Below are 12,275 nucleotides of genomic sequence, written 5' to 3'. Positions count from 1 at the left end.
AAGCGGTGTTCTGTTCAGAGGGTGCCCCTTCCCTTCCCATCATTCCTTAGTTGCTTGGCAAGTTTCATCCAGTCATCCCGAAAAGCAGTGTCACTTTCAACCCCCAACATCCAGATTTTTTTTTTAAGAAGAACCTTTTATTAGGAGAAAACACACCTTTGTGGCGGTGCCATTTGAGGGAAGAAAAGTATACGTTTGAAAAGGCACCCCCCAGCCAACACGAATCCGTCTCTCATTTAGTACTCGGAGATGAGACCTATCATAATATTTAAGTCGGTTTTGAGAACTTTTCCTTCAAAAGGAAAAGGGGGAGAAAATCCACTGGTTGACTACCCAGGGAGGCCGGGAGGAGTTCAGTTACCATAGAGATTTCAATGCTGGCAAATGGTGCTGGGGAGCAGATTGGTGTCTGTTAATCTTTTTTTTTTTATTTGTAATTTATGTGTGTTGGCTCATTCTCCGGGCCAGTCCAGATTTTCCTGTTTACCTGCCATTCTGTGTGATGCAAGTGACGGATGACAGTGCCACGTTTCAGCCGTGTCTTCGATTTGTAAACATTATTGAGGGGAAGGAGGACAGCAGAAACACGCGGGGAAGCCCCCCACGCTTGGTTTTTGCCTGATGATGGCAAAGCGCTGCGGAGATTGTGCGGAAATTGCCAGGAGGAGAGAAGAGCCTTGCGAAATTCTCTACAATAATCTAGATGGTTCCAAGACCCATCTTGGTCTCTACAGAATCCGGTTTTGGGATGCCTGGGTGGTTCAGTCTGCTAAGCATCCGACTCCTGATTTCAGCCCAGGTCATGACCTCACAGTTCATGGGTTTGAAACCCACATCGGGCTCTGCAATGACAGTGCAGAACCTGCTTGGGATTCTCTCTCTCTGTCTCTCTCTCTCTGCCCTTCCCCCCACTTGTGCACACTTTCTTTCTCTCGCTCTCTCTTTCTCCCTCTCTCTCTCAATAGATATAAAAAAAAATCAGGTTCTTAGAACTTCTTTCATGACTAATTACTATTGTTTGGCGAATGCAAAAAAATTGGAGGAAAGTCGGTCTGTCTCATCCCGTGGCAAACACAATCCTTGAAAATAAATGGTCTTTGCTGCCTCAACGGCTAAGTCATTGTCTTTCCAACAGTGCTGGGGTGCTGGGTGGGAGAGTGGATGTTACTGGTGTCTCCCAAGTCCCTCTTCACCTTTCCTAGGATTAGGCCCCAGGAAAACATCAGCCCCACTGGCAACTAAGTGGAGACAGTGCCATATTAGCAAGAAAGGAGTAAGGAGACTAATCCTTTAGAGACACCATCCCTTAGCCGCTAAGAAAGGCAAACCTTCGAGATGGGCTTCAGTTGGATGTCAACTAATAAATACTCATTTCCATAAAATTTAAATGAGCCCAGTAAAATCTACCTCTTGCTGTGAGGAACCCCATCTCATTACTCAAAATAGCAGCAATGTCATTATTGGAAACCACACCCTCCACACCCAGGCGGTGGTGGTAGAGTCAGAAGCAAATGGTGCCCGGCCACTGCAGTGGAAAGAGGTAGCCAGAACGTTTCCTGTTCTTCCATCCCCCCTACGACATGTACCTTACTTATAAAATAATCATCGTCAAATGCAGGGCTGCGTTTTGATTAGCCAAAAGACGCAACAAAGATTTCTTTTTCTTGGGCATACCTAGGCGACAGCCCAAATATTTAAATACCTAAACCTGCACGTGCGGTTGAAGAAAATTCAGACCTTTAGAGACCCACAGAGAAGGGCTGATTTACCGCCCTTGGCTGAGTTGTGCGTCCTCTTTGAATTTTAAATGACCTTTAAGCAATGATGAGGTCTGTCTTGTTGAGGCTTAATTGCTTAATTACAGAAGCCGTGTTTCGGTAGACAAATATTTCCCTTAAAACCCATCTTTTAATTTTAAAAAGACTTCATTTGATTTTAGGCAAAATTGGAAGCTGTTTTATATTTTCATCTCCCACAGCGAAACTGGAAAATGGTTTAAACCAACGCTGAGGCCAACTGCGTTTTTCCGTAAAGCTTGAGTCAAGTCTCAGGCAGCTGTTACCTAAAGTAGTCAATCGATTGACATTTTTTTCAGTCAGCTGAGCAACGCTCAGACTTCCACACCCTCTGGAAACCCAGAGCCCTCTTAAAATCCCCGTGAGTTTCCCAGAAAATTTATTTTTGTCACTTCCGGCTACAATAGGGAGGCAATATGGGGTCGTGATGAAGAGCTAAATGCTGGAATCATATTGCCTAGAAGGAACTGCTGAGCGACCTCCGTGCTCCCTCGGGTTACCCCATCTGTGAAATGGGGGAACCAGGTCCTACTTCATAGGCTTGTGGTTGGGATTAAATAGGGTAAACTTTTAAGCACTTCGAATAAGTCTTGCTGTGCGGTAAGTGCTCAATAAATGCCTGCCGTTATTAATTTTGCTCCTACTGTATTGCTTTTCGCTTCTCTTTGTAGTGAGCTCCACCATCATGTCCCTGGTGTTGACCTAAGTGAGTACAGTGCTTTCTCCAGAACGATTGCCTGTTCCCTACATCTCGACATGTTATAAGACAAACAACACAGTCTTGCAGTTTTTCAATCAAGGGTGGAGGTGATCAGAGCAAATAATGTGATATTTCGCTGGGGAGTGCTCCCTATAAGCATCACACATATAGCCATGCCATTACAGCATCCTGCTCAGGACCTGTATGATATTTGTAAATAACTGAAAAGTCCCTCTTGCCTTGTTTCTGCTCCTCACCATCTCCCTGCTCTGCGGAAAAAGCAAGACAAAACAGACTTCTGTCGTCATTTTGCAGATCTAGAACATTCTTGGCCCCAAACCTAAAGTCAGCCTTCAACTGTATTTACACAAGCAAAGATGTTAGTGAATTTTTTCCAATGCCCATGATAACACCTCCGGGACCTTGTTTGTTTCTGCCCCGCCCCCTCCGTCTGGGTAACAAAAAGGGAGGCGATGACACTGTGCAAATTAGGCTCTGCCTCCCCCACCCTCCCCCCAGAAGGCCACAGTCTGCTCCGGTTTTGAATGACGAAGTTTCGTTTCTTGCCTTCCTTCCTGGTGCAACGGTCATTTGGCTTTCTGGGTAGCCGAGCACCTGCTCTGGGACACCCCAAACCACCGCAGACAGAAAAGATCCAGCAGACACCTGAGAAACACTCCTTCGCAAATTTCAGGCCCCCATCAGCTCCCCCCGCCTGCTCCCACACTTTCGGCTCTGGCTTTGGGTGGGCCCCAAGGGGATGCCTCAAAGGTCTCACCTCGAACAGGGTTTAATCTCGAGCTCTGGCTCCTCCCCGGACGTCACATTGACACCCTATAGCCATGAGTTTGGCCGCCAAGTAGCAGAGGATCCCGTCCTCACGAGGCTTAAACAACAGAAGCTGTTGTTTGTCACTTAGCAAGGCAGTCAGTCCCAAGGGTCTGCTGCGGCACCAACTTCAGGGTCTCTGTGGCTCTCATGGCCTTCGCCTCGTGCTTGGAGCCACCCTTGCTCTGTGAGCGTCGCAACTGTGCACAAGGCCAAGAACACGGGGAAAGGCACCACCAAGCTCCTCCGCCCGTCTCCGCCAGAAAAGGGGACCCTTCTGTGGACCACCCCTCCTCCCTTTGGAAGAATCCCATTAGCATCTCATTTGCCAGAAATGGGTACTCAGCCACACCTAGATGGACATGAGGCGGACAGTCCAGCCCCCGAAGTGAGGAAGTCACCAGCAACCCGGTAGGACCAGCCACACCAGAGAAAGAAAGACCCGAGATTTATAGATTGGAAGTGGCTGATTTCTTGCGATTGACTCTCTCTGCCTATCAGCCACGCGATGCCAAGAGTCTGCAAGAAACCTTGGGGAGAAAAAAAAAAAATCAGTTAAATATTTAGATGATTTGCCGACACAAGGAGCTTGGCGTTGGCAGCAAAGATTTATTAAGCAGGCTACAAAACAAGATGTCATTAAACAGTTTGAAAGCATGCCCTCGTAATTAAGAAGGGAGAAGCTTTCTAATTTGGGTAATGAAATCCGTGGCTCAGAGAAGCGTGCATTTTATTAATATTTACTGTGTACCTACTGTGTGCCAGGTACTGCATGGGCTCGCTGCATTCAATAGAACCCAAAAGAAAAAAAAGAAAAAAGCCTCCCTTATGCCAGACCTACTGATAATAATCGCTGTCATTTATTGGATACTGATACTCTGCCAAGCACCACGCTAAGCATTTTACATAACAAAGGTTTGTCCTCAGGACAACCCTAAGAAGTAGTAATTACCGCCCTCAATTTATATGGAGTGAACAACAAACTGGGTTTGTCCGGGACTACGAGGTTTCCCAGGACACAGGACTTTCAGGGCTAAACCAGAGAAATCCCGGCCACGCCTACCGCCACACGAGCAAAGCGGGGCTGAAGGTTACCCCTCCGAGGCGCGTGGAGTTACCAGAATCCAGTCCGGTGCTGCTGAGCCCCGCCCCCCCCCCGCCCCTGCCCCCTCCCAGGCTGCAGCCTGATTGCTAAACCTCTTCTGGAACCCCGAACTCTTACCACCTTCCCTTCCCTGCCTCTTCTTCCGTCTCGGTCCCAAACGCTAAAGAGCTGACCCTCTCCTTTTTGAGCTGTAGAGCCATCAAGAAAACCCCCCACCCACAAGGTCGCGCTTGGGTGGTCTTCTAGGGGCCAAGGCCACCACGCAATAGCAGCTCTGTGTGAACCCTGCAGGCTCCCCTCCGCCCCTTCTCCAGGCCATTAGTACTTAATCGCCCACAGACTGTGTCTCAGTCCTGGTTGCACTTGAGTGTCACCTGGGGAGCTTTTCCAACGCACTGAAGCCGGAATCTCTAAGAGCAGGCCTGGACGTAGGAATTGTTCACTTTTCCAAAAAGAATTTATTTATTTATTTACTTTGAGAGAGGGCCAGAAAGAGGTGAGGGGCAGAGAGACACAGAGAGAGAATCCCAGGCAGGCTCCTCACCACGAGCACAGAGCCCGACGAGGGGCTCGAACTCAGGAACAGCGAGATCATAACCTGAGCCGAAGTCAAGAGTCAGAGGCTTAACCGACTTGAGCCACCCAGGCGCCCCGAGTGCTACTGGTTGAGAAGAACCCGGACTCTTTGCGGCCAGAGATGACCCATGTTTCCTCTCTCAGTGGACAGAGAGGGTGGGAAGGGAAGAGAAAATCGCCGTTAATCATAGGTCTTAAATACAGCGCGTCCTAACAGTTGTGTGTCTGCAGAGATGGCCTCTCCCACAACACAATGGGCGCCTCGAAGGCAGACGCTTCATCTGGCCAAGAGCCTAGCAAAGTGCCCGATGCATCATGAATATTTATCAGATGGAAGAAAAAAAAAAGAGAGAGAGAGTAAATGACACATGTAGTGGGGAGTCATGTTTGATCTCCATTTAGAAGGCTATTTGAGGTTCTCTGGGAAGACAGACAGACACAGCGTTCAAGCCTCTTGTTGGCTTTTGCCTTTTGTCTTTGACCTAAGAAGGGCAAGTTCGGGAAAATGTTGATTTCAGGCCTTGTTCTCTCGCAGAGATCACGCTCGGTCTGTGCATACGTGAGGCCAGTGATTTGCAGGGTAATTCTGCGGTGTTGAAAGCTGATGTCAACCTCTAAATGGGGGGAAAGCAGGGCGTCTTACTGGTGATGTGTGTGTGTCCACGAGTATAGCTCAAAAATAAGCAGAGGGCTCAGGAAATTGATGTTGTACTAGCAAAAGGCCAACGACACTTAGGAATGATCCATGTCGAATGCATGTCTAGCTGCCCTGGGTCACCCGGGGAGATCTTTTTTTTTTTTTTTTTTTTTTCCTCGAATGTATAGAACTTACGAGTTTGAAAAATATGTATTTTGCCTGGAGGGCAGTTAAAAAGACTTTAGTGTGTCAGCATCCCCAGATCATTTATATATTTTTCTGCCCACATATTTTATTCATAATGTCTGTTTTATTCTCCTTTATTTTGCCAACTTGCTGCTCGACATTACTGCTTTTCTCTTAGAAAACATCCCATTATCAGAGCGAGGCCACGTGGCTGTGGGTAAACTCAAGAGCGCTGTTGGGCAAGGTTAAAAATCAGGGCCATGTTTCAGCAGCTGGGAGGGCTTCAGGGTCTGGCCTTGAGATGTATTATTATTCCATTCCGGAAGCCTCACACTGGGAGACAGCAGTAGGAGAGGGTGTGGTTATAATAGCGAGACCTCGGCGCAAAAGACTGGTGGTCATGACAGGTCTCTGGTCGAAGAGAAGACCAAGGCTTGCTCACCAATGGGTGGGACAGAGCAGACCATTTAGAACATCCCACAAAATGGCTACTAGAGCAAAATACAAATCACTTGTTTTTCATAAATTCTCCAGGCAGCTCAGGAATCACGGGAAATGATTGCTCTGAGCCGAGGGCTCAAAACCTACTATTTATTCAAAGAATGACCGTCCTGTTGCTGTTCGGCTACTTCAAGAAGTGTTTCAAGGGCGCTGTGGGTTCTGGACTCCAGATGTGAGAATCTGAGGACATTAATTCTCCCTCCTGCCCTCTCACCCCACTCCCATCCCAGAGCAAGGTGTGCAAAGTTCTTCATTGAAAGCAAATAAAAGAAAGCATTTGGCAAAAGGGAAGGAGGAGGTGGGAAGGAAAAGGAGAGAAGGGGAAGGAAAGAGGAAAGAAAAAGAAAGGGAAGGAGAAAAGAAGGAAGGAGGGAGGAACAAAGGAGGCAAAGAGGGAGGGAGGGAAGAAGTCCTTGCACATTAGAAAAATATTGAGGAGACAGCTTTCAGTTCATGAGAGGGTGGTTTACAAATAAGAAGAAAACAGGGGCGCCTGGGTGGCGCAGTCGGTTAAGCGTCCGACTTCAGCCAGGTCACGATCTCGCGGTCCGTGAGTTCGAGCCCCGCGTCGGGCTCTGGGCTGATGGCTCAGAGCCTGGAGCCTGTTTCCGATTCTGTGTCTCCCTCTCTCTCTGCCCCTCCCCCGTTCATGCTCTGTCTCTCTCTGTCCCAAAAATAAATAAAAAACATTGAAAAAAAAATTTTAAAAAAAATCAAAAAACAAATAAGAAGAAAACATCTCATTCTCTGGGGCAACTAGCTTGATGTGTATTTCTGGCATATTTCACATACCTCTCTCACGTTAGCATTGCTACCTGTAGAGTGACATCACCATATTATTATTGCTGGCTCCTTGACCAGTGTCTGTCTGGCCTTTGCAAGGCAGAGTCAGTCACGTCGTCTGTTGGACCTCAGGGCACTAAACTTCCCGTCATCCCAAGTCATTTGAAAATGGAAAGAATATGAACTCTCTTCCATTGGATTCTTCTTCGCATCTAGAGGAGCGTTTGGAGCATTTTAAGGGAGGTTGTGGACCTTCCTTTAGTGTGTTCGGTGAAGCGCTAGTCCCAAAACTCAGGGGACAAAAGTGGGAGAGTTCAAAATCAAAGAAGTTTGGAAAATGCTGTTGGTTCCATTTCATTATTGGACATTCCCAATGGGCATAAACAAATTAATCGCTCTGAGAGGTCCTCGGGTAAAGAAATCTGTTAAGACGTGTTGTTTAACTCAGCATCCCCCAACTGAATTTGACCACAGAATTATTTTCTCCACCTAGAATCCTTTAAAACAAGCATTCTAAAGAACGTGTTTTGAAACAGGCCAAGGGCTCAGGAGACAGAAGATCTGCATAAAGACTAAATTATCCTTGCAAGTCAGCCAGCCCAACTTTTCCTTCTATAAATAGGGAAACAGAGTTACAGAATCACACAGTCTGTGCAAGAGGCAGAATTAGAACACAGGAGCCAGGACAAATGCATTAACTCGGCCTCAGTTTCCCTGTCACTATCGTACTAGACCAGAGGTTCTCAACTTTTGGCCTTGAATAGTCTCAGATGTGTCATTAAATTCTGATGAATGTGTGTATTTGTTGATGGAAGACAATGCATGTGTATTATCTCATAGTATCTAAGCATCAGGAGTCCAGGCACAGGCCCGCTGAGTCACAAGGTTATAATCTGGGTGTTGGCTAGGGCCGTAGCATCTCCCTAGAGGCTCAAATAAGGAAGAGTCTCTCCCTTGGGTTGTTGGCAGAATTCATTTCCCCATAGCTCTAGGCCACAGGGCTTTGTTTTCTTGCTGGCTGTTGGCTGAGGGCCACACTCGGCTCCTAGAAGCCACCCACCATTCCTTGTCCTGTGGGATTCCCCAATCTGACTGTTTACGTCATCAAAGCTAGCGAGGGAGCGAGTCTCTGGCAAGATGGAGGTCACGGAGCTATGCACCCCTATCATGGGAGTGACATGCCATCACCCTTGCCATATTCTATTGGTTAAAAGCAAATCACGGGTCCTGCCAACTCTCACGAGGAGGGAAGTGCATCAGGGCACGGACACCGGGAGGCGGGGATCATGGGGTCCAGCTTGAGTCTGTGGGCCACCGTGCGCAAATTTCATTTTTACTGTAAATGAGTATACCACTCAACGTGTTGAGGTGATCGCCTGAACTACTAAAAAGCAAGATGCACCTTGCAAAAAGCCGAAAGTGAGACCTACAGGGCAGTGCAGCATTGTACCTCACAGGTGCAGACTGCCAAGTGCAGCTTGCGAGAGGGAAATTGCCCACAGTCAGATTAAAAATCCCGTAAGCCATAGAGTTCAGTGCCCTTGTGTTACTACACTGCGCATTACCTTGAACTGTAACTCTGATGCAACTTGAAGTTTAAAAATCATTGGGGCGCCTGGGTGGTGCAGTCGGTTAAGCGTCCGACTTCAGCCAGGTCACGATCTCGCGGTCCGGGAGTTCGAGCCCCGCGTCGGGCTCTGGGCTGATGGCTCAGAGCCTGGAGCCTGTTTCCGATTCTGTGTCTCCCGCTCTCTCTGACTCTCCCCCGTTCATGCTCTGTCTCTCTCTGTCCCCAAAAAAATAAATAAACGTTGAAAAAAAAATTTAAAAAAAAAAATCATTCAGCCAGGCTAACGGAAAGTCTGTACTCAGAATCTGGGCATTCAAACCATCGTGACTTAATACAAATTCCTGACAGTAAAGAGAACATGGATGAAGAATGTCAAAGCCTTCCTCTGGCCTCCAAAGATTATTCCATTGTGCTTTAGAAATAAGCTTCAGAAACTTTATGCTGTCCTAATAGATTAGTCTTGGGTTAGTGACTAGATTAGATTAGTGAGGGTTAAATGAGATAATATATATGAAACAAATTTTCACAAGACTTGGAACACAGTAGGCATTTGATGAACGTTTGCAGACTTTGGATGTTTGCCTTGGCCGATCAGATCCCCAGATACACATGCGCAGTCTTTGGAACCGTTGTAAAGGACCTGATCACAGGTGTCCTGCTTGTCCAAGTTGGGATGTCCTCTTGTCAGCCCCCAATGACTCCCATCCTTATGAGCATTGGACTTATCTTCATGGAGCAAAGGTTAATGTTTTACTTGAATGAATCTTGTACAGACATTTCATCAGGAATGATTCAACTCCACTCAAATGACCAGCCTGTAGTAAGGAAATATAGTATATTGGGAAATGCAATACATATGTCTCCGAATATATAAAAGAGTAAGGTCAGGGCTATAGACATTCCTACTCAGACCAGGAGACTGCAGGAAGGTGCCTTGGCATGAATGCAATCACCACCAACACTCATAAATACCAGCAAATGTGGATCCATTGTAATGGTGGCCGCCTGTATTAATTGCTAACCTGCTCAGTTCGGGCCGTCTGCCATCAGTATATCTGGCTTTTGATGGGATGTCACATAACCGAAACATTGCAAAACCCTGGGTGGCAATGAATTGTTTGTTTGTTTGTTTGTTTTATCCTCCCTGCCCTAAAAAGAATTCGGGTTCTAAGTCTGGGGTCAAAATTCAAATCACAGAAGCCAGGCCCAGTGTAAATGAAAAGAGTAGACAAGGGAGCGCCTGGGTGGCTCAGTGGGTTCAGTGTCCAACTTTTGATCTCGGTGCAGGTCATGGTCTGACAGTTCGTGAGATCGAGCCCCGTATCGGGCTCTGTGCTGACAGTGCAGAGCCTGCTTGGGATTCTCTCTCTCCCTCTCTCTTTGCCCCTCCCCTGTTCACTCGCTCTCATGCTCTCTCTCTCTCTCTCTCTCTCTCTCAAAAAAGAAAAAGAAAAAGGAAAAGAGCAGGCAGAAGACAAGACAGTGAAATGAAGCAGGATGAAATAAAACCAATGGCTCAGTCACAGTGAAAGGAATTCAAATTTGGATACTTCTGCGAGCAGCGCGTGGGTGAAACATAGCGGGTCTGCAGCTGGACTCCGCCAATGAGCCATTGTTCCACATCCCCGAGGGTCTGCAGGTGGCAAAATCTGTTTATATTTTCCCTCGATCCCCAGGTTTTTAAAAAGGAAACGATTGTTACCCTGTATGGAAACAAGATAGTAGATTTTATGTTATTCCGACCACATTGAATCACTTCAGATTTGGGGGAACAGGATTATCCATCTAGAACTCGTAGCCACAAACCTCCAGGCGGGGTTAGGAGGAGGTTAGGTTTATTTCTGTTCCTTTTCCATGAAGGACGGTCTCTCGGTAACTCTCACTCTTATTATCCCATCTGGTTGGAAGTGAAATACAGATTTGGAATATCATTTTTATCTGCACATATTTAAAACGTAATGTCCAAATATTATGCTGTTTGAAAAGAGACACCTGTCCAAAAAATTCCCAGGAAGGTTTTAGAGAGTGCACTTAAGCTCAGATTTAGACACAAGTAAAACTCATTTTTCATTTAGTGGAAGCCTTCGGACTGGCCAAGACTTGGAATACTTGCCATATGCTTTGCAAATGCAGCAATGCCTCATTTGTTCGACGTGGACCACTTATGGAGTCACTTCTCCATGGAAGTGACTTTTCACGTAACCGAAGCTTATCGCTTTGCCCATCAAATCACAGGTTTATTTTAACCATTCTTCATAGGAATATTTCTGAGGGTGCTTTACACACTCCCCTACCTCCTTAAGTAGAACGTGAGAAACATAATCAACTCTTTGCTTTCTGACTCAGGGTCACGGTCATGAATCTCATCTATTGGGCTGCTCTGGGCTCAAATAAAGGGATCCTCTGGATCCCTAGAGCGTAATGGAACTGGGTGTTGTCATGCTTTTGAGACTGTGCCTACCAGCTTTCCATTTCAACCGTTAGGGTTCTTATCGCACCTAAAAATCCTTCTGTTTCCTTGCCCATTAAAATTTGTCTCTTTTCTGGAATAGGAAGGTAAAGGGAAAAGAGTGTCTCCCTTGGATGGCCAGAAATCCGGGATTGTTTTCTGGTTTTTAATACAGTCTTTGACTTCGTCGACCTGAACAAGTGACTTAGCTTCTTGTGGCCTCTGTTCCACTGTCCAAAAGTGAGAGGATCAAGCAAAAACGGTCTCTCAAATCCACAAAACCTATTCCAATTTGCACACTTTTGTACCATTTTTGACTCTGCTATGAGATGAACGAGCATGTTGACGTTGTGCATAAACACAGAGACTCTAGGTCGTGAGTGAGCCGGAAGCAGAGTGCGTGGGCTGTATATTGCCTTATATATCAGTTCTCAGTTGTATTCCACTAAGGTTGAGGCTATCAGGGAAGGGAGCCCTCAGTAATTGGAATATCGCGTTTCAGCTCTCTCTTGCCATGTGACGAATCAACCAAAAATTAAGCAACTTAAAGCAACAGTGTTATTTTTCACGATGCTGTGGTTCAGGAATTGAGGCGCGGTTCTGCTAGGCACTTATGCTCAGTGGGGTATCAACCCCGGGGAGTTCCCTCAACTCCCCATCGAGCTGTAGCTGGTCTGGACTCGGAGTTCAAAGAAGTCCTTGCTCACACGGCTAATGCCTTTTTGCCCCTCCGCCTGGTTTCTCTCCTACTATTCGGTCTCATCATTCATAATCCAGTCCTAGATTTTTTGCTTTTTCTCTCTGCAAGAGAAAGCAAAGGTTGTTTTTAAAAGGCAGCCCAAGAATTAGCACAATATCACTTCTGGTCAAACCAGTCACAACTCAAGAAGATTCAAGGGAAGAGGAAAGAGCTCTATGTCATGACCAGTAGATTTCGTGCGTGTAGGGGAAGGGAAGGAATTAATGGCAACCGTGTTTGGACCCTCGCTATAAACACTTGAATACATCTTCACGCTATATATTAGAAGCCTAAAGGTTTTCTTTCAATGTCAAAAGTATTAATTAGCCTCGATGTACTTAATCGTTTCCTTTTGTAGCATAGGTTTGGTAAATAGCACTTTGCCTGTGGGAAAGGAATAAGAAG

General features: G+C 46.5%; 1 protein-coding gene across 2 annotated transcripts in view; it reads left to right on the top strand.

The window, feature by feature from the left end:
• Positions 1-12,275, top strand: part of TSHZ2 (teashirt zinc finger homeobox 2) — a 460,946-nt gene that overhangs the window by 309,348 nt on the left and 139,323 nt on the right. The gene's annotated exons all lie outside the window — the stretch shown is intronic.

Source organism: Felis catus, chromosome A3, assembly GCF_018350175.1.
Source record: "Felis catus isolate Fca126 chromosome A3, F.catus_Fca126_mat1.0, whole genome shotgun sequence".
NCBI lineage: Eukaryota > Metazoa > Chordata > Mammalia > Carnivora > Felidae > Felis > Felis catus.
The sequence above is the reverse complement of the archived record's forward strand: the minus strand, read 5'-3'. Positions and strand labels throughout refer to the sequence as shown.